We start from the raw sequence: 26,633 nt of genomic DNA on the forward strand, positions 1-26,633 counted from the left end.
ATGTGACGAAATCCTTTATTATTCGGCAGGCCATTAAAGGGTGGAAGCGGATTCATCCTTCTAGTGAGTGTCGGCGTCCTATTTCGCTAGCCTTACTGGGCCAGCTGATAGAGATTTCGCAAAAGGTCTGTAGTTCGAAGTTTGAAGCGGCCCTCATATCCGCGGCGTTCAGTTTAGCATTTTTTGGAGCATTAAGGGTTGGGGAATTAGTTCCACGTGGAAAATACGGTTCAGAATGTGGATTACTAGTTGGGGATGTGGTTTTCTTGGACACAGCGGTACGGGTACGAATAAGGAAGTCTAAGACTGATACATTGGGTCGGGGTTCTTGGGTGTTGCTGATTGCCTCAAACTCCCCGACGTGCCCGGTTGGTTTGCTGACGGTATACTTGGATGTTAGATGCGGTGGTGAATTTTTCTTCACGCACGCAGATTCATCGCCATTGACGAGATACCAATTCCAGGCGGTATTCAATAAATGTTTGAAAGGGGTGGGAGTGCCGGTTCGTGATTATGGCACACATTCTTTTCGAATTGGGGCTGCTACGGAGGCTGCTAAGGAAGGTTTGCCTGATGAGGAAGTTCAGCGGATCGGGAGGTGGCGTTCAGCGTGTTTTGCTAGGTACATTCGTCCGGATTTATTGTACTAACGCTTCAATTCTTTCTGCAGATCCGGTTAGACCAACGGTATGGCTGCTGGGACACTCGTATATATTTTGGGCAGCGCAGCGAGCGGAATGTCGCCCTGGTGGGAGACATTTAGGCTTTCGAGATGTGTCCTGCATGTGGAGAGGCATCCGGGGGTTGCAATGGCCGCAAGTTCTCCCGGAAGTGGTGTCGATTTCAAGAGGAACCAGGGGTCCGACAATTTTGGTTTTGCATGCAGGGGGAAATGATTTATGTTCCTACAAAATGGCGGAGCTCCTTACAATGATGCGAGCCGACATGGAGCGATTTCATGGTTTTTTTCAAGAATTGGTTTTCGTATGGTCAGAAATTGTTCCGAGGGCTGTGTGGCAAGGAGCGAGGGATGGTATAGCCGTGGAGCGTACCAGGAGGAACATAAATGCTCGGATTTCTAAGTTCGTTCGCGAGCGTTTTGGGGTAGTGGTTAGGCATAGACAGTTGGAAGGGGACAATGCTGCATTGTTGAGACCCGATGGCGTACATTTGAATGATATCGGGCTCGATATTTTTCTCTCTGGTCTCCAAGATGGCATTGAGCAGGCATTGCTGTTGATGGGTGGGGGTCGGAGTCCTGTCTGAGGTCAGGATCCTCCGTGGCGTTGGAGAAGTTATGGCACGAAGCTACGGCTTGCCGGCTGACTTGCCTGCGTCTATGGAGCGGGGCATTGAGCGGCTAGCGCGTTTTAAGAAAGCTAAGTGCCTGTTTACAAAAGGTTGTTAAATTTTATAAAAGAAGTTTAATAAAGCTGTGACCGACTTTCACCCATCATTTGTTTTCAGTGTCTAATTAATAGTGGTTAAGAGGGGCTGAGGAAATGCGTTAAGGGGTTACCTTCCCCTCCTTTTAGGTCAACACAGTCTGGTGGGCACTGATCTGATTAAGGAAAGTGCCACTGACTGGGTGTGCCTTTCCTACCCTCCCCTTACCCCTGATTGGTTCGGGCATGACAGCTGCCCTTCCATGATTTAATGAGGTGGGATTTAAGTATGGGGAGCCAATTGGGATAAAGAAGGGATTAGCACAGCCCCTTCCTATGTATATAAAATCCTGGGATTTTAGCAGCCCTTCCTCTTCCTCCGTTCACTGCGGTCCTGGAAGTGCTTTTCCCACCCTCCCTCCCCTTTTTGTTACAAATTTGCTGATGTTATGTTATTTCGTTCTTTTATTCGTAGTTATTACAAGTCACGGCGTTGGAGAAGTTATTGCACGAAGCTACGGCTTGCCGGCTGACTTGCCTGCATCTATGGAGCGGGGCATTGAGCGGCTAGCGCGTTTTAAGAAAGCTAAGTGCCTGTTTACAAAAGGTTGTTAAATTTTATAAAAGAAGTTTAATAAAGCTGTGACCGACTTTCACCCATCATTTGTTTTCAGTGTCTAATTAATAGTGGTTAAGAGGGGCTGAGGAAATGCGTTAAGGGGTTACCTTCCCCTCCTTTTAGGTCAACACAGTCATCATATTGTTCTATGCCATATAAACCTTGTTTTCTATGGCAAAAAAATCCTATTGCTCTGTGAGATATAAAACTTATACTCTGTGGCAAAAAATCCTACTGCTCTGTACCATACAAACCTTGTTCTGTGTGGCAAAAAAATCCTATTGCTCTGTTGCATAAAAACCTTGCACTCTTTGGGGAAAAAATGTGTATTCTGTGCCATAAAAGCCTATTTTCTGTGGCATAGTAGCCTTGAGTAGAGTTCCCAAATCCAGCTTTTTGCTTACAAGGTATTTTTTAAGGGGGTAAAACATGAGGAAAGCAGCAAATAGAGGAAGTGAATGTGGTCGTGGTGATGCTGCTGATGATAGTGTAGCTGATGCAGCGAGAGGACATGGTCGATCTGCTCCTGTTAGGTATCCATCTGCAAGGAACTGAGAGTGCCTACAGTTCCTTCACATTTTCTTACACCCAGTCCCCTACAGTAAGCATTCAGTTGGCGCTTGAGGATCTTAGTCATCATTCTTCCACCTCACCCCATTGCAAATCTGTTGGCAGCGGATTATTCAGAATACTCTCCAAGCGTGTGACAACAGAGCTTCTTTATTCAGGAACTAACAGGAACAATATATGATAAGCTTAATAGATCAGGAATTAATCATTTGCGTGTCTCTATCTGTGCAGTATCTACAGCAGGCTGCTTCTTTCATTCACAGACACAGGAAAAACTCCCTGTGTGAGCCTCTGGGATTTTTTTTTCTTTTTGTTCTAACTTTATGAACAGCATACAAATTTAGCAATTAAACACTCATAGACAGAAATGGAGTTGTTGCACTAAACATATTCCTACAAAATTATTAAGCAGTCTGAGTTCCAAGTCATGCAGCAGTCTCTCCTGCTGTTTAATGAGTCCACTGGCTGGGGTTCCGTGGCCCATCCACCTGGTCCTGCCCCAGAAATGGAAGAGACTGACTGCTGAGGGTGAGTATGTGGGAATGCCATTGCACATGATCAACGTACCACCGCAACACATCTCAAGGGATGAGGAAAAATAATTGCCACCTGCTACAGCTTTCTGCAGCGTGTCAACTGTCAAGGGGAGCAAGGGTCAGGACTTGGTGGAAGATGAGGGGGATGATGAGGTCCTCCACCCCACATGGATCAGGGTATCATAGTGACATTTGCAGTTTGGAGGAAGAGAAGGTGGTCAGTGGTCACGCTTCCCGCTCAGGATTGCAAAAGAGGGAGCAGGGTGGAAAAGCACAGCGGCTGACCCATAGCCTGTATGACGTCAGTTACTGCCCCCCATGCCAAGGAAATGAACCCCCAAAAGAAAGCTCAAATGAGCTCCCTGGATTGGGACATCTTCACCCAATGTAGTGAAGACAAGTGGCAGGTCGTTTGCACGCTGTGCCATCAGAGCCTCAAGCGAGGCGTAATTGTTTTGAACCTGAGCACCACCTGCATGATTAGGCATCTCAAATCCAAGCATGAGGTGCAGTAGAGTACACATCTTTAAAAAATGACAAATCTGAGCCCCCTCTTGCTCCCTCTTTTGCTGCGCTCTTGTTGTGACCACAACACCACCAGCATTGTCACTGACCATTTTCACACCATCCCATGGAAGGTTTCACCTCTCCATCCCCTAGATAGAAAGAGGAAATTCTATCCTAACCACCCACAAGCCATGTCAGCCTTTCTAATATACTTGCGTTTGAAATGCTGCCATTCCGGTTGGTGCCGACCGCATTATTTAAAAAAACTGATGTTGGTGGCTGTCCCGCAGTAGGTTGTTTCCAGCCGCCACTACTTTGCCAGGTGGGCCATCCCTGCCTTGCACACAAAAGTCTCTGACCAGATAAGATGTGCACTGCACAACACCATCATTGGCAAGGTCCATTTTACAACAGATACATGGACCAGTAAGCACGGGCGGGGACATTACATCTTCCTAACTGCCCACTGGATCAATGTAGTAGCAGCTGGGACAAAGGAGGAAGGTGTTCCAGCAAATGTTCTACCGCCACCGATGATTGCTGGATGTTTCTCGGTACATGTTGCCTCCTCCTCCTACTCCGCTTTCTCCAACTCCTCCTCATCTGGTCACAGTGAGCCCTGCAAGACCAATTTCAGCACAGCCAGGGAGCAACCCCAAGAGGTTATTCTGCAACTCATTTGTTTGGGGGACAGATCCTACACCTTGCAGGAGCTGTGGACGGGGATTTAACAGCAAACAGATAAGTGGTTGGAAGCCTTAAACCTCAAGCCCGGCCTGGTGGTTTGTGGATCACCCCCAGGGCTATGGGTTTACTCAGTACCGGGCCGGTGTCTTAAAGGGATGTGTCGCGGTGGCAGTTACCTGGTCCATGGCCCTTGGTGTCCATGTAAAATAGGTGGAATGAAGCTGAAGAAAGTTTATAGGTAAATAGTTTGTGACGCCACCTGTGGAATCTGGTCAGAAGGGGGACCAGCGCTGCAGTGCAGATCCTCTGGGACAGATGGTATGATGCAGCAGAGTTAGTAAAGCTCTCCACAGGCAGAGCTCTAGTCCCAGGGCAGTAGTAGTAATTGTTAAGGTAGATGATGTAGTGTTTAGACACAGAGATGTAGCAGTGCTGAAAGAGTTGCAGGGGGAATTCAAAGAACATGACAGAGTGCAGTTTCTTTTACCTTTTACTGTGCTTTGTAGGTACAGTTCAGGATTCAGATCACAGATGGTAAAGGAGTTAGTCGGCCTGGAAGCAACTTGGGAATCTCTCCATGCAGATGGGTTGTGTAGTCTCCTTTCTAGCGCTAATCTGAAGTACTTGCAGTTATGAATTACACTCAAGTTCCTCTTGTTTGCTCTTACTTAGATTTCCACTCGCATCGCAGGCAGCTGTAGCCCTCTCTCTGGCTCACACATGGTGCTGCTGTGTCATCGAGCCTCAGCTGGGAACAGAGCATTTACAGCCTCTTGTTCCTCCGGTTTCTGCTGTGGGACCTTTAGTATCCACACAGCCTCGGACGCCGGGGTGCTATGATTGAGTCACCGTAGGAGGCAAAAATAGAAATGCTAGCTAAGTCCAGAAAACCAGAGAAGTTGGCAGCTATCGGATTGCAGACCCCTGAACCTATCAACACAACTAGCAGTAGCCGTGGGGGGCTCCTACGATGCCCTAGGCCCCTCGATCACAGCCGGAGGACTACATAGCCTAAAGACAGAAAGGGAAATCTAAACTGCCCCAGAGCAGACCCCAAAGCAAAAGGCAGCCCCCTACATATAATGACGGTGAAGCAAGAAGAAAGAACAAAACACAGACAGAAAGATAGACTGAGCAAAGATGGGGCCCACGCTAGCTTAGATAGGAAAGGACAGGAAGGCTGCTGTCTGCAATCCGTGAAAAACCCTATGAAAATAAGAGCCAACAAACTGACAGTAAAAAGGCCCTGAAGACGCTAGGCTTCAAAAAAGCTATGTCAGTAATCAGGAATATTCTGAAGACAGAGCAACAGGCAAAAGGAGATTCAGCTCACCCCAGCAGGGAATGGCAGAATCCAGAAAAGCAAGGAAAACAAAACACTAATGCAAAAAGGCAAAGCAGAAATCTTAGCTTTAGATGAGCAGGAATCAGACTGGTTTCCTAGAAGTCCACAGAGAAATCACCCGCAGGCCAGAAGGGTGTCGGCAGCCTTATATCCAGTCATTAACTCCACTCAGCCAGTCATCATAATCAGCCCCAGGTGTTTGACAATCAGGCTCACTACCTTTCTTCACCAGAAGAGGGAGTTCCTCGGGCCTCAGTAGTGAAGGGGAAAATGAACTCACAACAGTACCTCCCCCTTGAGGAGGGGTCACCGAACCCTCAACCATGCCACCAGGGCGATCAGGGTGAGCCCGATGAAAGGCACGCACCAATCTTTTGGCATGAATATCAGAGGCAGAGACCCAGGAATTATCCTCCTGACCATAACCCTTCCACTTAACCAAATACTGGAGTCTCCGTCTAGCCAGACGGGAATCCAGTACTTTCTCTACCTCATATTCCATGTTACCTTCAACCAATACAGGGTCTGGAGGTGCAACCCCCGGAACAACAGGTTCAACAAACCTCTTCAACAAAGATTTATGGAACACATTATGGATTTTAAATGTGACAGGAAGAGCCAAACGAAAGGAGACCGGATTAATAATCTCCAAAATCTTGTAAGGTCCAATAAATCTAGGCTTAAACTTAGGAGAAGCCACCTTCATAGCAATATTTTTTGATGATAACCACACCATATCACCAACCTTAAATTGGGGACCAATGGTCCTATGTCGGTTGGAAAACCGCTGGGCCTTTTCCTGGGAGAGAGATAACTTATCCACCACTTGGTCCCAGATCTGGTGCATTCTCTCCACCACAGTGTCAACCCCTGGGCAAGCAGAGGGCTCCACCTGCCCTGAAGAAAATCGAGGATGAAACCCAAAGTTACAAAAAAAAGGAGACATCAAAGTGGCAGAACTAGCTCTATTATTTAAAGCAAATTCGGCCAAGGGCAAAAATGAAACCCAATCATCCTGATCAGCAGAAATAAAACATCTCAAATATGACTCCAAGGTCTGGTTTGTTCTCGCTGTCTGCCCATTGGTCTGAGGGTGAAAAGCAGAGGAGAAGGACAACTGAATTCCCAGCTTGGAACAGAAAGTTCTCCAAAATCTAGACACAAACTGGACTCCTCTGTCAGATACAATGTTCTCAGGAATCCCGTGCAAGCGAACCACCTGTTGTAAAAACAGGGGCACCAATTCAGAGGAAGACGGCAACTTAGGGAGTGGTACAAGATGAACCATCTTAGAGAACCTATCACAAATCACCCAAATAACAGTCATCCTTTGAGAGACAGGCATATCAGAGATGAAATCCATTGAAATATGGGTCCATGGCCTCTTGGGGACAGGCAAAGGCATCAACAACCCACTAGAGCGAGAACACGATTTAGACCGGGAGCACGTCCCACAGGACTGCACAAAATTCCTGACATCACGAGACAAGGAGGGCCACCAAAAAGACCGACTCACCAGATCTCTAGTACCAAAAATACCTGGATGACCAGCCAAAGCAGAGCAATGAACTTCAGACATCACTCTCTTCTTCCACTGGTCAGGAACATACAACTTTCCACTGGGACAACGCTCAGGTTTGTCCTCCTGGAACTCTTCCAGAGCACGTCTCAAATCGGGCGAGATGGCAGAAAGAACTACCCCTTCGCCTAAGATGGTAGCAGGCTTGGTCACCACAGGAGAATCAGCAAAGAAGCTCCTAGAGAGGGCGTCAGCCTTGACATTCTTAGTTCCAGGAAGAAAAGAAACCACAAAATCAAAACGTGTGAAAAACAAGGCCCACCTAGCCTGTCTAGGGTTCAAGTGCTTCGCCGACTCTAGGTAAATCAAATTCTTGTGGTCAGTGAGGACCACGACTTGATGCTTAGCTCCCTCCAACCAATGTCTCCACTCCTCAAATGCCCATTTCATGGCTAACAGTTCCCGATTCCCCACATCATAGTTACGTTCAGATGGAGAGAACTTTCGGGAAAAGAAAGCACAGGGATTCATTTTAGATGTTACAGGATCCTTTTGGGACAAAACAGCTCCTGCACCAATCTCAGAAGCATCCACCTTTACCTGGAACGGAAGTGAGACATCAGATTGCCGCAAAACCGGGGCGGAGGTGAATCTTCGCTTCAGCTCCTGAAAGGAAGAAACAGCCTCCGGAGACCAATTTAACACATCAGCACCCTTCTTAGTCAAATCAGTCAATGGCTTGGCAATACTAGAAAATTTTGCTATAAATTTCCGATAAAAATTAGCAAAACCCAAAAACTTCTGGAGGGCCTTCAAAGAAGTGGGCTGAATCCAATCATAAATGGCCTGTACCTTGGCCGGGTCCATTTCAATAGTTGACGGGGACAAAATAAATCCCAAAAAAGAAATCCTCTGTACTCCAAAAAGGCATTTAGATCCTTTGACATACAGGGAATTCTCCCTCAAGATCCGGAACACAGTCCGAATATGTTCCACATGAGAATCCCAATCCTTGGAGAAGATCAAAATATCATCCAGGTAGATAACCAAAAATTTATCGACAAAATCTCGGAAAATATCGTTCATGAAGCACTGGAAGACAGAAGGGGCATTAGTGAGCCCAAAAGGCATCACCAGGTACTCAAAATGTCCCTCCGGAGTATTAAACGCCGTCTTCCATTCATCCCCATGCTTAATGCGAATAAGATTATACGCCCCCCTGAGGTCAAGCTTGGTAAACCAGCAAGCACCTTTAACTCTGGAGAATAGATCAGAAATCAGAGGTAACGGGTACTGATATTTAACAGTAATTTTGTTGAGAGCACGATAATCAATACAAGGTCTTAATGATGCATCCTTTTTGGCTAAAAAAAAAAAAACGGCACCTAAGGGTGACGAGGATGGTCTAATATGACCCTTCTCCAACGCCTCCTTAATATAGGATCGCATAGCCTCATGCTCGGGTACAGATAAATTGAAGAGCCGACCCTTGGGAAATTTACACCCCGGGCTCAGTTCAATAGCACAGTCATAACTCCTATGAGGAGGCAGAGACGCAGAATCATTCTCACTAAATACATCATAAAAGTCCGCCAAATAATCAGGAACATCATGCGACTGAGGAGAGGTGGAAAACACCGGAGCCTCACTAAAGGCACACCGACAACCCCAACTCACCACAGACACAGATTTCCAATCCAAAACTGGATTATGAATTTGTAACCAGGGAAACTCCAGAACAATAGTATCATGCAGATTATGTAACACCAAAAACCTGCAATTTTCTTGATGGTCTGGGGCGACCCGCATTACCACCTGGGTCCAAAACTGAGGTTTATTTTTAGCCAAAGGAGTAGCATCAATCCCCCTCAAAGGGATAGGCGTCTGCAGAGGTGTCATCGGAAATCCACAACGTTTAGCAAAATCCAAGTCCATTAGGTTTAGAGCTGCTCCCGAATCCACAAAAGCCTTGGCGGAAAATGTGGACAGGGAGCAGATCAGAGTAATAGCCAGAAGAAACTTAGGTTGAACACCACCAACAGAAAATGTGTGTGCAAAGCGTTTCTCGCGTTTAGGACAGACAGAAATAATATGCGAGGCATCTCCACAGAAAAAACACAACTTATTACGCCTTCTGAACTCCTGACGCTGCTCTCTGGAAAAAACTCTATCACGTTGCATAGGTTCAGACATCTGTTCAACAGGTGGCAACACCTCTCGTGCAGCTCTGCGTTCACGTAAACGCCGATCAACCTGAATGGCTAAAGACATAGAATCGTCAAGACCAGAGGGAACAGGAAATCCCACCATAGTATCTTTTATGGCTTCTGACAACCCCTTCCGAAAGAGAGCAGCCAAGGCATTATCATTCCAGGTAGTAAGTACTGCCCACTTTTGGAATTTTTGACAGTACAATTCTGCAGAATCACGACCCTGGTTCAATGCCAGCAGGGTCTTTTCAGCCTGATCAATGGCATTAGGTTTGTCATACATCAACCCCAAGGCCTGAAAAAATGCGTTCACATTAGTCAGAATAGGATCATCTGGTTTCAAAGAAAACGCCCAATCCTGGGGATCGCCACGCAGCAAAGAGATGACAATTTTAACCTGCTGCGTGGAGCTCCCAGACGAGTTAGGCTTCAAGGCAAAAAATAATTTACAATTATTTTTGAAATTCAAAAATTTAGACCGATCCCCAAAAAATACATCAGGTGTAGGAATCTTTGGTTCAGCAGCATGTGAATGAGCAAGGTAGGCGGAAATTCCCCACACTTCCACAGCGAGCTACTCCACACGATCAGACAATTGCTTTATCTCCATTGAGAGGAGAAAAAATTCCCCCTACGGCCTCAGAGATATAGAGGAAAAAATATACACACTTTTTTTTTTTATACAATTCTTTCCTGCTATTGAGTACCCTAGAATCTGCGGTAGGGCGGGTGATTCTGTTATGATTGAGTCACCGTAGGAGGCAAAAATAGAAATGCTAGCTAAGTCCAGAAAACCAGAGAAGTTGGCAGCTATCGGATTGCAGACCCCTGAACCTATCAACACAACTAGCAGTAGCCGAGGGGGGCTCCTACGATGCCCTAGGCCCCTCGATCACAGCCGGAGGACTACATAGCCTAAAGACAGAAAGGGAAATCTAAACTGCACCAGAGCAGACCCCAAAGCAAAACGCAGCCCCCTACATATAATGACGGTGAAGCAAGAAAAAAGAACAAAACACAGACAGAAAGATAGACTTAGCAAAGATGGGGCCCACGCTAGCTTAGATAGGAAAGGACAGGAAGGCTGCTGTCTGCAATCCGTGAAAAACCCTATGAAAATAAGAGCCAACAAACTGACAGTAAAAAGGCCCTGAAGACGCTAGGCTTCAAAAAAGCTATGTCAGTACTCAGGAATATTCTGAAGACAGAGCAACAGGCAAAAGGAGATTCAGCTCACCCCAGCAGGGAATGGCAGAATCCAGAAAAGCAAGGAAAACAAAACACTAATGCAAAAAGGCAAAGCAGAAATCTTAGCTTTAGATGAGCAGGAATCAGACTGGTTTCCTAGAAGTCCACAGAGAAATCACCCGCAGGCCAGAAGGGCGTCGGCAGCCTTATATCCAGTCATTAACTCCACTCAGCCAGTCATCATAATCAACCCCAGGTGTTTGACAATCAGGCTCACTACCTTTCTTCACCAGAAGAGGGAGTTCCTCGGGCCTCAGTAGTGAAGGGGAAAATGAACTCACAACACTGGGGTCCGGTCAATGTGCTTCAGCTTAGGGGTGAGCTTGACTCCAGCTCAGTCTCCAGCTCGTCTCCACACATCCACACTCTTCCCTCTCTCTGCACCAACTCACTAACTTCCTTCCTCCCATCCACAGAGAGCAGCTCCTCAGCAGTTAGGTTCAGTGCTCCCTCTGCTGGTCTGGAGTAGGAACTGTGCTGTGTGCTGGAAATTACCTGATAGAGAGACCCTTTCATTGCTTCCAAGCATGACATCACACTCCCTAGGAAAGAGGTAATGCCACTGTGGCGACCGTACTCCTAGGGGCGCCACATTCCCCCCTAGTGCAATTCAGCACTCCCAGACTGAGGAAACATAAGCAAACATATAAACAAATGATCAATTATAATTGTTACAAGATTTCAAAACTGAAAAATTACAAAAACATAGCTCAAAAATTGTCCTTGTGATGATTAGTCCATGCGTCATTGTCCATGGTCCATTCCTGAGCAGTTGGTATATACAAGGATTGTCCTGGCCACACATAGTCCTGTGGCCCAATTGTACATCAAAATAAAATAAGATTCTCCAAAAGTTCTTAGAGCCTCTGTAGGCACATATTCTTGGAATTTACAGATATTTTTATGGTATTTCATTCCATCATCCATGTGTGCTGTCTGACAAGTGTGAACTGCATCATATATTGCCAGATATTTTTATGGTATTTCATTCCATCACTTCTGTTGTGGGTCTTTTTTTTTTTTTATCTATTTGGTTTCTGCTTTGAAGTGTAGAAAGGTTTTTTTTTTTTTTTTGTCCCTTTCTCTGTTTGATGGCCTTGCGTTAGTTATTTACCCTGCATAGTAATGCCTGCTCTGGCCTTGTGCTAATTGGTTAATTACTGATTGTGGCCTTTTAGTGGCTGAAGCTAGCAGACATTTCATTTCATATATATTTAGCTCTGGCTGGGATAGCACGCGTGCGGGCTCACGCGTGCAACAGATATTAAGTGCAACAGGATAAAGTGCTTTGCAGTTAGACAATGGCAGTTGGACAGGGCAGGAGACAGGTAAGGTGCATAAGCTTTTCATGCACGCATGCTTCTTGGTCAGTCGTACTACATTTGCATTGATCATATCAACCTGCTGCTTTTTTGTCTTCACCTCTGCTTTCTAACAACTCGCCTGCCCTTTTACACATTCTGTGCACTCTCTGCATATCCACCCCTCCCTTTTCCCCTCTCCCATGTATAACTCTGAGGCTCTATTGACATTTCTTACCCACACCAAACCATCCAAAACCACCATGCAGCACTCAAAACGTTCATAAAAATCATCCCACCACCTGCTTTTTCTGTTTTTTCTCCTTTTAATAGTTGCAGGTGACATCTCCCCCAACCCTGGGCCTCCCTCCACCAGCATACGTTACTCTCCTCCAGCTGCATATAGCAACCCTGCTAATCTTATTAACATTCAGTGCATGCCTTCTCCTCTCACTTTCCAATGTGCTCTCTGGAATGCACGGTCTGTGTGTAACAAACTGACTTACATTCACGATCTTTTTCTCTCTAATTCCCTTAACCTTCTGGCTATTACAGAAACCTGGATCCAGCATTCAGACACCACCGCTGCTGCCGCTCTCTCGTTTTGTGGGCTGAAATTTTCACATACCCCCAGACCTGAGAACAGACAGGGTGGAGGTGTTGGTTTGCTCCTTTCATCACAATGTGCTTTCCAGGTCATCCCCCCGGTTCCCTCACTTACATTTCCTTCCTTTGAAGTCCACGCCGTCAGACTCTTTGAGCCCTTCTCCTTACGAGTGGCGGTTGTTTACCGCCCTCCAGGCTCCTCCCGCCAGTTTCTAGACCACTTCACCACCTGGCTTACTCACTTTCTATCCTGTGACATCCCCACCCTCATCATGGGAGACTTTAACATCCCCATCAATGATCCGCTCTCCCAGTCTGCCTCTCATCTTCTTTCTCTAACTTCTTCATTCGGCCTCTCACAGTTTACTAATTCTCCTACACATGAGGACGGGAATACTCTGGACCTGGTTTTCTCCCGTCCCGGCTCACTGCACGACTTTACTAACTCACCTCTCCCGCTCTCGGACCACAACCTTCTTTCCTTCTCTGTCAAGAATTGTCTCCTCACCCGGGACACCCCCACTTACCACACTTATCGGAATACACGTACCATTAATACCCAACAGCTTAGGGACAATCTCCACACATCTTTAGCCCCCATCTCCACCCTCTCCTGTCCAGACATAGCATTGTCACACTTCAATAATACACTGAAGAATGCCCTAGATGAAGCAGCACCTTCTATACGCAGAAAGACCCGACACAGACAACGGCAGCCCTGGCACACAACGCAAACACGCTTTCTTCAGCGCTGCTCGAGGTGTGCAGAGCGGCAGTGGAGAAAATCTCTCTTAGCAGAAGACTTCATCCACTGTAAGTTCATGCTCAAAACCTATAACTCTGCCCTTCATCTGGCCAAACAATCCTACTTCACCACCCTCATCACCTCACTATCCAACAACCCAAGACGACTTTTTGAAACCTTAAACTCCCTCCTGAAACCTAAAGTACAGGCCCCCATCACCAACCTCAGCGGTGAGGATCTGGCCACTTATTTCCTAGAAAAAATCAACCACATCCATCAGGATATCTCAGCCCTATCTCCTCAGTGCCTGGATCCCCTTCCCTGCCGCACCTCAAGCTCACTAGACATCTTTGAGCCTGTTTCAGAAGAAGAAGTTTCCAAGCTCCTCGCTTCTGCTCGGCCTACAATCTGCAACAGTGACCCTATTCCTTCACAGCTCCTGCAGTCTCTCTCACCAGTGGTCACCACTCACCTGACTAAAATATTTAACCTCTCTCTTTCTTCAGGTATATTTCCCTCCTCATTTAAACATGCCATCATAACCCCTTTACTTAAAAAGCCATCCCTGGACCAGAACTGCACTGCTAACTACAGACCTGTCTCTAACCTTCCCTTCATCTCTAAACTCCTGGAACGCCTGGTCCACTCCCGTCTAATCCGCTATCTCTCGGATAACTCTCTTCTCGACCCCTTACAATCTGGTTTCCGCTCTTTACACTCTACTGAAACTGCCCTCACTAAAGTCTCTAATGATTTAATAACAGCTAAATCGAAAGGTCATTGCTCCCTGCTGATTCTCCTGGATCTCTCTGCCGCATTTGACACTGTGGATCACCAGCTCCTCCTCACTATGCTCCGCTCTATAGGCCTCAAGGACACAGCCCTCTCCTGGTTCTCCTCCTACCTCTCTGACCGCTCCTTCACTGTATCTTTTTCCGGCTCCTCTTCCTCTTCTCGTCCCCTTACTATTGGGGTCCCGCAGGGCTCAGTCCTAGGCCCCCTCCTCTTCTCTTTATACACTGCCCCTATTGGACAAACAATCAGCAGATTTGGGTTCCAGTATCATCTCTATGCTGATGACACCCAATTATACACTTCTTCCCCTGACATCACCCCTACCCTAATTCAAAATACCAAGGATTGTCTGTCTGCTGTCTCTAGCATCATGTCCTCCCTCTATCTGAAACTAAATCTCTCTAAAACTGAACTTCTTGTGTTTCTCCCCTCTACTAACCTCACTCTACCTAACATCGAAATAACCCTGGAGGGTTCAACCATAATTCCCAAGCAGCATGCCCGCTGTCTTGGGGTCATATTCGACACTGAAATTTCCTTTACTCCGTACATCCGATCACTCAGTCGCTCTTGTCACCTGCATCTTAAAAACATCTCCAGAATCCGACCTTTTCTCACCTTTGAAACTGCTAAGACTCTTACTGTCGCTCTTATTCATTCTCGTCTGGACTACTGCAACTCTCTTCTGATCGGTCTCCCTCTTACCAAACTTTCTCCTCTCCAATCCATCTTGAATGCGGCAGCCAGGGTCATATTTCTGTCCAGCCGCTTCACCGATGCCTCCATCTTGTGCCAGTCATTACACTGGCTACCTATTCGCTACAGGGTCCAGTATAAACTCATCTCTCTCACCCACAAAGCTCTCCACTGTTCTGCACCGCCTTATATCTCCTCTCTCATCTCTGTCTATCGCCCTACACGTGCTCTCCGTTCTACAAATGACCTAAGACTAACAAACCCCGTAATCCGAACCTCGCACCTCCGTCTCCAAGACTTCTCTCGTGCTGCTCCAGCTCTCTGGAATGCACTTCCCCAGACGATCAGACTGATACCTAGCCCTGACCTATTCAAGCGCGCTTTGAAAACCCATCTCTTCAAACAAGCCTACCACATCAACTACTCAGCAAGCTAACTTTGCCCTGTTCCCTTCTTCCAAATATTATTCTGAATCTGCACCCTACTATTCATCTGTCTCCACACCCTTCATGCACATGATAACTGCACTTAATACTTGTCTATTGCACTTAAACACACGGGCTGATGACCGGATCATGCAGCTTTATATGAAAATCCCTATTATAATTGCCAGACCTGAATTAACAAGCATTTCTCACCTACTGTGTCCCCCCATTTCCTTGTAGATTGTAAGCTTGCGAGCAGGGACCTCACTCCTAATGTCACTGTTTGAATTGTCTTAACTTGTATTGAATTTATTGTCTGTACATGTCCCCGCTTAATTTTAAAGTGCTGCGGAATATGTTGGCGCTATATAAATAAAAAAATATTATTATTATTATTATTATTACATTTCATATTTACATTTATCAATTGCATAATTTAGTTATATACGGAACATTATGGGTGGTATACCTTGGTTACTACGGACAGACCTACATAGCACTGGTGTTTGTGGTGACCTTACTGCATCAGTAGGTTAACTACTAATGGTGTAGTGCGCTCTTTACTGGCTACACTACTGGTGACTCTGCGTTGCACAGGGATACTGGATTTCCTAGGACCACTTCTACTCACTGTGGGCATGACAGATTCACCACTGGCAGGGCGAGGATTCTCTTGCTCCACCGCTGGTGCGGCATCCGCTGCCTGTACTTGTTGATTTTCAAGGTGGTCTTGAGTCACTTCTTCTTGCACGACCAGTTTGAAAAAGGTCAAAACTGGCACTACTATAGCCTGATTCACTCTAGTCCGGTTTGCAAGGAAATCACCGAGTACAGTGCTGACTTACCTTTTCTTCTTCTATGGGTTGAAGGTTGTTTTGTTCTCCCATCCTTTCTTTTAGTTGGTCAGGGCACAGCTTCAAATGATCCCTTGACACTGCTGATGCGGTTTCTCCTCCATCCTTACTAATAAGGCACACCTTGGTGTTGTCAAAGCTTGATGGTAGGATGGTGTAGGGTTCAGCCTCCCATTGGTCATCTAATTTGTGCATCCTCCTTTTTCTCTTTAGGACTTGTTCTCCTGTCGACAAGGGAACTGCAGGTGCGTGTTGATTGTAGTTCTTTTCCTGCTTTTGTCTTGCCTGAGCCTGAGCTAGACTCTTTTCTACGCATTCTTGCACTTAACGGTACTGCTGCTGTCGCTCTGTATCCCAGTCAGCATCTGATGAAGTCACCTCAGGCGTCAGGACTCCCATATCCAAATCAATAGGCAACTTGCGATTGTAGATATCTACCAGATCCGGCAACTTCTCTGGCCACAGATATCTTTTTTCCAAGGGCAAGGTCTTCAAAAAGTCAATTACCATTTGGTTCATCTTTTCGCACATGCCATTGGTCTGTGGATGATACGGTGTTGTCCTGATCTTCTTGCAGCCGTACAAGTTACAGAATTCCTGGAACACTTCTGCTTCAAAGGCTGGGCCCTAGGTCTCTAAGCACTCACGCAGGGTAACTGTGTGGTTGACAAAAGTGCTGTTGGAATGCTCTGGCTGCTGTCCTGGCTGTTTGATCCTTGACCGGCACTACTACCAGGAATCTTGAGTAGTGGTCAACAATGGAGAGAGCCTAAAAATAGCCTGAACGACTTGGGACCAGCTTCACATGGTCTAGGGCGACCAACTCAAGCGACTGTTTGGTTATTATTGGCTGCAATGTAGCTCGCTGGCTGTTATGGTCCTTCCTGCAGAGGTTACATTGTCCACACTCCCGGCACCAATTTTCAATTACCTTCCTCTTGCTAGCCCAGTAAAATCGCTCCCGGAGCAAGGCCTCCAACTTCTTCCATCTGAAGTGTCCTGCTCCATTGTGGTGCGCTTCCAAGACCATTGATGCCTCCCTATTTGGAACTACCACCTGCCAGACCAGCTCATGAGTGCGGGTATTGATACTCCTCCAACACAGCTTTCCCTCATAGAGGAACAGTCTGCTCCTCTCCTTCCACAACTGTTGGGTTTCTTCAGGAGCATCTGGGCCAGGGCGCGAATTAGCTTGTGTCAGTAGCCCCTTTACCAGGCGGACTGCTGGGTCACTAGCCTGCATTTCTGCCCACTCATGATGAGGCAATGGATTTAGGGTGGCCTCTTTCATGATATAGCGCATGTTTTTCACTCCTTGGGCGCGTTGGGCTGCAATTGACCGGTGAAAGGCAGGTGATTCAATTTCTTCAAATGCTTCAGGATCTTCTCCCCATCTGGCAGATTGGGCATTCTGGATAGTGCATCAGCATTGGCATTCTTGTGCCCCGCTCGGTACTTGATGGTAAATTCATAGTTAGACATCCGTGCCAGCCATCGCTGCTCCAGTGCATCTAGTTTTGCAGTTTCCAGGTGAGTCAGCGGGTTGTTGTCCGTGAAGATGGTAAACTTGGCTGCAGGTAGGTAATGTTTGAATCATTCAGTCATAGCCCTGACTATGGCAAGGAACCCCAGTTTGAAGGAACTGTAGTTTTCAGGATTCCTTTCAGTGGGACGAAGCTTCCTGCTAGCATAGGAGATCACTCTTTCTTTGCCATTTTGTACCTGTGACAGAACCGCTCACAGTCCCACGTTGCTGGCATCAGTATAAAGAACAAATGGTTGGTCATAATCTGGGTAGCCCAGAACTTCATCTCCTGTGAGAGCCATCTTCAGTCGAGTGAAGGACCTTTCCAGTTCCTCATTCAATTCAAATGTAGAACTCTTCTTTCTGGCTTTCTTGGGCTGGCCCACTAAAAGATTTTGCATAGGGGTGGCTATCTCAGTAAAGCCTTTGATGAACCTTCGGTAGTAGCCTACCAACCCGAGGAATTGACGTACCTCACGGAGGTTGCAGGGCTTCTGCCAGTCCCGGATGACACTGACTTTGTCAGGATCTGGTGCCACACCTTCTGTACTCACCACATAACCGAGGTACTGCACCATGGGCTTCAGGAGATGGCATTTGGATGGCTTCACTTTCAGGCCAAAGGTGGACAAAGCTTCAAACACCTGAGCCAGGTGCTCCAAATGGTCTTTGTAGGTCTTGGAGAAAATAATAATGTCATCAAGATTCAACAGAACTGTTTTGATGTTCATGTGTCCAAGACAGCACTCCATTAACTGTTGAAACGTCCCTGGGGCTGTGCAGAGCCCGAACGGCATGTAGTTAAACTCACAGAGACCCATTGGTGTAGTAAACACTGTTTTCTCTTTGTCTACCTCTGCCATGGAAACCTGCCAATACCCACTAGTGAGATCTAAGGTGGAAACATACTCTTGGCACATTGATACTGTGTTTGGGGTATAGGTCGGTACCTCTCTTTAATGGGTGGATGATCTCCAGTGGGGATGTGATGTTGAACCCCTTTTGCCTTCCCAAAGTCTAGAGTGTGTTTGCTGAATACCCGCTCATACTCCTGAGCCACTCATGCAGCTGCTGACACCACTCCTCCAGCTGCTTTGCAGGGCCATTGTCCTCCGTCTGGTCAGATGAGACTAAGGGCTCTGCTGCCTGTATGGCGTTGTTACTGACAGTAAACAGCTTAGCAACTGTGGCATACCGAGGTATTGTGGCCTCCTCTTCCCCACAATTCAAGATGTGTACAGGTACTCTCCACTTGCAGACATCAACTACCCCTTTGGCTGTCAGGACAGTGGGCCGGTTATCCAAGTACACTGGCTCTACCAAGGCTTGGTAATCTTTTCCTCTGAGGCCTATGGCTGCCTGACACCAAATTAACATTTCACCCCTGGGGGGTATTGCAATGGGGAAGGAATCATTCACTCTAATGCTGCCAATTTCTCCGCCAGATAGTTCTACCTGCTGTCTTTGCATCAGAGCCTTGATCTCCTTCTGCAGGACTCGTTGTTCACTGGAGCCAGCAGTCTCAGCTACCTGTTGCAACAAAACAATAACCTCGGCAAGACAATTTTCAATCACATTAATACCTAAGGTCATTATTGGGTTACATTCTCGTCGATCAACGTCTACAACTATCAGACCATGGTTTTTTAACTTTATTCACCCTACATTAATGGTAATCTCTTTGCATCCCACTTCCGGCAAAGACTGACCATTGCTGGCAACTACTGTCAGCTCATCACTTGGACCGCGAGTAAGTTCAGAGTCAGCCCAATACCGTTTGTAAAGAATATATGGCATAGTTGTCACCTGAGAGCCAGTGTCCAGCAAAGCGTTCATGGGGATGCCGTCAATCACCACTGGGAGAACCAGTCACCCGCCAACGTACTTGGCTCACCTGTTCTTTGGGCCTTGTCCTACTCCTGGGGGTTGGCCCTCTGCCCCAGGGGTTGCTCGTTTAATTAGCAGAATCTTGCAATGTGGCCTGCCTTGCTGCAGCTGCGACAGATGGGACGTCCATTCTGGTCATAGCGATCGTTGCCTCTCCCTCGGAGCGGCGGGATCCTCTTCTTCCATAGCCACGGGACGTCCTCTGGACTGGAGGCCAGCTGGAACTTCTCCTTTGAGAACATTTGCATGGACTGCACGGTTTTGGCAAGTGCAGCCATATTTTTGGTCAGCTCTTGGACCTGAAGGCGTAGTTCTGCAGATGGATCACTATCTAGAATCTGTGTGTCAGTCTCCACAGGGCTCTGAGGGAAAGATGCTGCCTCTTGGTGGTATGTAATTGCTGGGCGCCTAGGGGTTGCCGGGCGGCTGACATTTGGTTCATGCAGCACCCGAATAGCCCTGTCCTTAAAGTCTGAAAAGCCCAGATCAGGGTTTTGTAGGGCCATGATACGCAGCTGTGTCCTGTGGGTGTTAGATTGAAGTCCCTCAATAAATTGTTCCTTTAACAGTCTGTCTCCATCTTTCACACTGTCTGGGTCAATCTGTTTTATGGCCCGCAGCACCTCCTGCAGGTTAAGAGCATAGTCCCGTATACTGTCCTGTGCCCTTTGTTTGCACCCAAAGAATCACATTTTTATTTCTGCTGCAGTGCGGGTGTAAGGGGGTGAAGTACAGGAGGAGCCGAGAGAGAGTTGCCTCCTCTGCTCGGTGCCCAGAACCATTGTGCAGGGCAGCAGGTTCCCCAGGGGACACTTTAGCAGCCTGTTCAGCAGCCAGGAACAGGAAGGGAGTAGAGTTGAGAGCGGGAAAACAGCACGTGTTTTCTTCAGAGCAGTGCAGACATCAGACATCGGAGGACGCTGACGCAGGTGGGGAGAGAACTCTGGTACAGCCGCCAGAGTCAGAGAGACTGCGGACAAAGACTGCGGACCGTGAGTACATGAAGCCTTGGACTGCAGTGTCAGGAAGGTTATGCACTTCCCCCTGTGTTAAGACGCTCCCCCGCAGAGAGACTGTGTTCTGTGACAAGACGCTCCCCCCGCAGAGAGACTGTGTTGTTTGGCAAGACGCTTCCCTGCAAGTAGGCTGCATACAGTAACGGAGCTGTGACCTGTATAGAGAGTCTGAGCCACGCACAAGGTTGTGGTGACTTATGTGTTAATGCAGAGCCCCTGATTCCGGTGAGGAAGCACCGCTGCAGAGTAAGAGAGAAGTACTTGGAGCAAAGGAGATGTCGTCAGTCCCATACCCCACTGACTCCCACTTTAACCCCTCGTATTCCGGCTCCCAAGCATCCTGATTCCCAAGGGACAGTCCCATTTTTGACACCCCCCTCCCACGTCCCGCCCGGGATGCTATTCTTCCTGCATTGCACTGAGCCGCCATGCCCCCCCATGCACCGACCGCAGCTTGCAATGATGTGGGTGGGCTGTGTGTTCTGTGCGTACAGGACCTTTGAGAGAGGAGGAGTCAGGGGTCACATGATCAGGGGCCTCCGACTCCGTGTCTGTCTGCACTCTGCAGGACTCTGCTGTGCTGGTTGTCATGGTGCTGGATGAGGTAAAGTTTCTGTGTGGGGTCAGGAGGGGTTTACAGTGTGGATGTAGCAGAGCCGTGTGTGTTCGATGTGTACGGAGCGGAGCCACGCATGTACGAGGTGGACGGAGCGGAGCTGTGTGTGTACGAAGTGTACGGAGCAGAGCCGCATGTGTACGAGGTGTGTGGTGTATGAAGTGTATGGAGCAGAGCCGCATGTGAACGAGGTGTACGGAGTGGAGCCGTGTGTGTTTGAGGTGTACCGAGCAGAGCCACGCATGTACAAGGTGGACGGATCAGAGCTGTGTGTATGAGGTGTACAAAGCAGAGCCGCGTGTGTACGAGGTGTACGGAGTGGAGCCGCGTGTGTACGAGGGGTATGGAGCGGAGCCGTGTGTGTTCGAGGTGTACGGAGCAGAGCAGCGCATGGTCGAGGTGGACGGAGCGGAGCCGAGCATGTACGAGGTGTATGGAGCAGAGCCGCATGTGTACAAGGTGTATGGAGCAGAGCCATGTGTGTACGAGGTGTATGGAGCAGAGCCGCGTGTGTACGAGGTGTATGGAGCAGAGCCATGTGTGTACGAGGTGTATGGAGCAGAGCCACGTGTGTATGAGGTGTACAGAGCGGAGCCGAGCGTGTACGAGGTGTAAGGAGCCATGTGTGTACGAGGTGTATGGAGCAGAGCCGCGTGTGTACGAGGTGTATGGAGCAGAGCCATGTGTGTACGAGGTGTATGGAGCAGAGCCACGTGTGTATGAGGTGTACAGAGCGGAGCCGAGCGTGTACGAGGTGTAAGGAGCCATGTGTGTATGAGGTGTACGGAGCGGAGCCGTGTGTGTATGAGGTGTGGGGAGTGGAGTCACGTGTGTACGAGGTGTGGGGAGCGGAGCCATGTGTGTTCGGAGTGGAGCCGCGTGTGTACGAGGTGTACGGAGTGGAGCCATGTGTGTACGGAGCGGAGCCACGTGTGTACGAGGTGTACGGAGCCACGCATGTACGAGATGTGGGGAGCGGAGCTGCGCGTGTACGACGTGTATGGAGCGGAGCCGTGGGTATACGGGGCGTACGGAGCAGAGTCGCGCATATACACAGCGGAACTTGGTGTACCGAGCGGAGCCGCGTGTGTATGGGGTATGCGGAGCTGTGTGTGTACGGAGTGGAGTCATATGTGTACTGGATGTACGGAGTGGAGCCAAGTGTGTACGAGGCATACAAAGTGGGCTTTTCCCACGGACACAGGAGTAGACGGCGGAGCACCGAGGAGCACTTTAAAACTCGCACATGACGTTCCACCGGTAGTGATGTGCTGGAAGCTGACCGGAAATTAGGTAATTTCATGAGGAGATTGTGACGGAACCAGGAATGCTTCAGATCCATCACCATGTCCTCCTCCGACAGCGCGTACAGCACGATCGCCTTGAAATCGGGGATGCCGGCCATGTGAGCGGATCATGATATGTCCTGCACTGGGGGGCTCAATTGGCCATTACAATGGGAGCCGGGCTGCTATAGTATCTTTATAGAATCTTTCTTTATTTTTCTTTCTTTCTCTCTGTTTCTTTCTTTCTCTGTTCTTTCTTTCTCTCTGTTTCTTTCTCATTCTCTGTTATGTCTTACCCTCTCTTTTTTTTTCTCTCTCTCTGTTCTTTCGTTCTCTCTAATCTTTCTTTTTTTTCTTTCTCTCTCCCTGTTCTTTCTTTCCCCTCTTTCTTTCTTTCCCCTCTTTCTTTCTTTCCTCTCTTTCTTTTTTCTTTCTTTCTTTCCTTCTTTCTTACTCTTTCTCTCTGTTATTTCTTTCTTTCTTTACTTCTTTCTTTCTCTCTCTCTCTGTTCTTTCTCTGTGTCTCTCTGTTCTTTCTTTCCCCACTTTCTTTCTCTCTATCTCTCTGTTCTTTCTTTCTTCCCCTCTTTCTTTCTCTCTGTTCCTTCTTTCATGTTTTCCCTTTCTTTCTTTCTCTTCCTTTCTCTCTCTCTGTTCTTTCTTCCACTCTTTCTTTCTCTCTATCACTCTGTTCTTTCTTTCCCCTCTTTCTTTCTTTCGCTCTCCCTCTGTTCTTTTTTTCTGTCCCCTCTTTCTTTCTCTCTCTGTTCTTTCTTTCCCCTTTTTTCTCTCTCTTTGTTCTTTCTATCTGTTCTCTCTCTGTTCTTTCTTTCCCCTCTTTCTTTCTTTCTTTCTTTCTTTCTCCTCTTTCTTTCTCTCTCTGTTCTTTTTTTATGTCCCCTCTTTCTTTCTCTCTGTGTTCTTTCTTTCTCTTTCATTCTTTTTCTCTGTTATTTCTTTATTTATCTCTGTTTTTCTTTCCCCTTTCTTTCTCTCTCTCTGTTCTTTCTTTCATTCCCCTCTTTCTTTCTCTCTCTCTGCTCTTTCTTTTTCTCTCTGTTCTTTCTTTCCCCTCTTTCTCTGTTTCTTTCTCTCTCTCAGTTCTTTCGCTCTCTGTTCTTCTCTTTCCCCTCTTTCTTTCTCTCTGTTCTTTCTTCTTTCTTCTCTCTGTTCTTTCTCTCTCCTTTCTTTCTCTCTCGCTCTCCTTTCTTTCTTTCTTTCTTTCTTTCTTTCTCGCTCTCTCTCTATTTTTCTCTCTCTCTGTTTTCTTACTTTCCCTTGGTACCAGTCAGTGTGCCCACAGTACCAGCCACTGTGCCCATAATGCCAGCCATTATGCCCCCAGTACCAGTCAGTGTGATCAGCAGTGCTAAATGGGTGTGACTGGGCGTGGACATGGGTGTGACTAGTCACGAAATTGGTGTGGCATGGCCTGAAATTTGCGGCGGCACACTGCAAGTGCCACAGCCTTTGTCCCTCTTTCACTTCTTCAAAAGTTGGGAGGTATGGTTAAAGGCCCAGGACACAGAGGACTACGGACTACAAGCGCCACTGGTGATTCGGTGCCAACGTTGGAGAAGAGTGATCCCTTCAATCAAGATCCCTGCAGACTGATAAGTTTCATCATAGGAAAATAACTCTTATTACTGTTGAATACTGTTTATGCTTTTATGGCTGTTTGCTAAACCCGTTCACTTTATATTCATATCTACACCGTTAATTTTACCAGTATTCTTTCCCTGTAAATAAACCTCCCCTTTAACTGTTGGTCTGTCTGCTCTGTGGTACATACAGTACCAATTCCTGCACGCTTCTTACATGGGTGTCAAAGGTGCTCCTTAGCTTAGCCGGAACTTGCTCAACAGTCTCTTTATCAGTGTCCTGCCAGGACTTTACTTCTCTTTGCGCTGCACCAGTTAGCTGCCCAATAAGGATGTTTACCTTTTGGCTTTCAGACAGAGGATATACTTCAAATAAACTGCACAGTCTCTCTTTAAAATCGCTCAGGGTATGTGACTCCCCTGAGTATTGTAGTAGCCAGGCCGCTCCTGGTATATATGGCATGGATAGCGGCGGCATTATAGGGACTGTGGCGGCGGTCGCTTGATCTGGTTGCACTCTGGAGGCGGTGCTGGCCGCTGAATTCTGCGGCGCTATTGAAGCTGCAGTTGCACTTGCCCCTGCATCTTGAGACGCTGTGGGGGGTACGGTGGCATTCACCGCTACGTCTTCTCCTGCATCAGACATTCTCTTCCCCCCCTAGTTAACATTGGTCAGGCTCCGTGTTCCACTGGCTTACCAGGTTGCAGCTCTGCAGGCTGGATGATCGGGGCACCCTGGGACTGCAGGCCTCAGCTTCTCACTTCCCACCCGCTGATATCTCCGCATGCAGCACCTCACTTTTCATGCTATCTCGCAGGCTCCGACCACGATGGCATGCCCCTTCAGCTTCCTGCACGTGCCGAGTGGCGGGGTAATGGCGACAGTTGCACAATCAGTCTATGGTACACAGTCTCTGACACACAGGACCCGGTGGCACCGGGCTTCAGAATCCTGTTGGTGACGCCAAAATGGATCACCCCCAGGGCTATGGGTTTACTCGGTACCGGGCCGGTGTCTTAAAGGGATGTGTAACGTTGGCAGTGACCCAGTCCGTGGCCCTGGGTGGCCATGTAAAATAGGTGGAATGAAAATGAATAAAGTTTCTAGGTGATAGTTTGTGACACCACCAGTGGTATCTGGTCAGAATGGAGACCAGCGCTGCAGTGCAGATCCTCTGGGACAGATGGTATGATGCAGCAGAGTTAGTAAAACTCTCCACAGGCAGAGCTGTAGTCCCAGGGCAGTAGTAGTAATTGTTAAGGTAGATGATGTAGTGTTTAGACACAGAGATGTAGCAGTGCTGAAGGGGTTGCAGGGAGAATTCAAAGAACATGACAGAGTGCAGTTACTTTTACCTTTTACTGTGCTTTGTAGGTACCGTCCAGGATTCAGATCACAGATGGTACAGGAGATGGTCGGCCTGGAAGCAACTTGGGAATCTCTCTATGCAGATGGGTTGTGTAGTCTCATTTCTAGCGCTAATCTGAAGTACTTGTAGTTATGAATTACACTCAAGTTCCTCTTGCTTGCTCTTACTTAGAACTCCACTCGCATGGCAGGCAGCTGTAGCACACTCTCTCTCTGGCTCACACACGGTGCTGCTGTGTCGTCGAGTCTCAGCTGGGAACAGAGCATTTACAGCCTCTTGTTCCTCCGGTTTCTGCTGTGGGACCTTTAGTATCCACATAGCCTCGGACGCCGGGGTCCAGTCAATGAGCTTCAGCTTAGGGGTGAGCTTGACTCTAGCTCAGTCCCCAGCTCGTTTCCACACGTCCACACTCTTCCCTCTCTCTGCACCAACTCACTAACTTTCTTCCTCCCGACCACAGAGAGCAGCTCCTCAGAAGTTAGGTTTAGAACGCCCCCTGCTTGCCTGGAGAAGGAACTGTGCTGTGTGCTGGAATTACCTGATAGAGAGACCCTTTCATTGCTTCCAAGCATGACATCACACTCCCCGTGAGGGAGGCAATGCCACTGTCGCGATGGTACTCCTGGGGGCGACACATTTGTGATAACGGGCAGAATCTGATAGCAGCTCTGGGCCTAGCCGGTTTAACTCACATCCCATGCCTGGTGTATGTGCTGAACTTGGTGGTACAGAGTTTCCGAAGAACTACCAGAATATGTCTGATTTGCTGCAGAAAGGGCATCCAGTGTGTGCACGCTTTTGACGTTCTCACCCTGCTGCTGCAGTTCTGCCTTCCAACTCACCACCTCATATGTGACATACTAGGAAGGAGGAACTCCATCTTGAATATGCTGCAGAGACTTTGGAGTTTCAGCAGCAGCATGCATGCACCAGTCCCTCGGCAGAACACCAGTTCAACACAAATGAGTGGGCCTTCATGCGGAATGTGTGGCGTGTTGTGCTGATTTGAATATTACACCAACATGGTGAGTGCTGATGATGCCATCATCAGCTTTACTATCTCACTTCTATGTTCTGCTTGAAAAATTCCTGCAGGTGATGATGGATGAGTTGGTGGCACAGGAGGAAGAGGAGCAGGAGGACCAGGCAACATTCACACCACCCTTCGGAGGGTGGGTTCCTGCAACCACAGAGGCCTGGTGCACAAGGGTTCAACCATGTGACTGTTTTGGTGGATGAGGAAGACAATGAGGAATCGTGTTTCCAGCATGACTCCACGCTGAT

This window comes from Dendrobates tinctorius, unplaced genomic scaffold, assembly GCF_039654945.1.
Source record: "Dendrobates tinctorius isolate UK_male_01 unplaced genomic scaffold, ASM3965494v1 ptg000128l, whole genome shotgun sequence".
In the NCBI taxonomy this organism is placed as follows: Eukaryota; Metazoa; Chordata; class Amphibia; order Anura; family Dendrobatidae; genus Dendrobates; species Dendrobates tinctorius.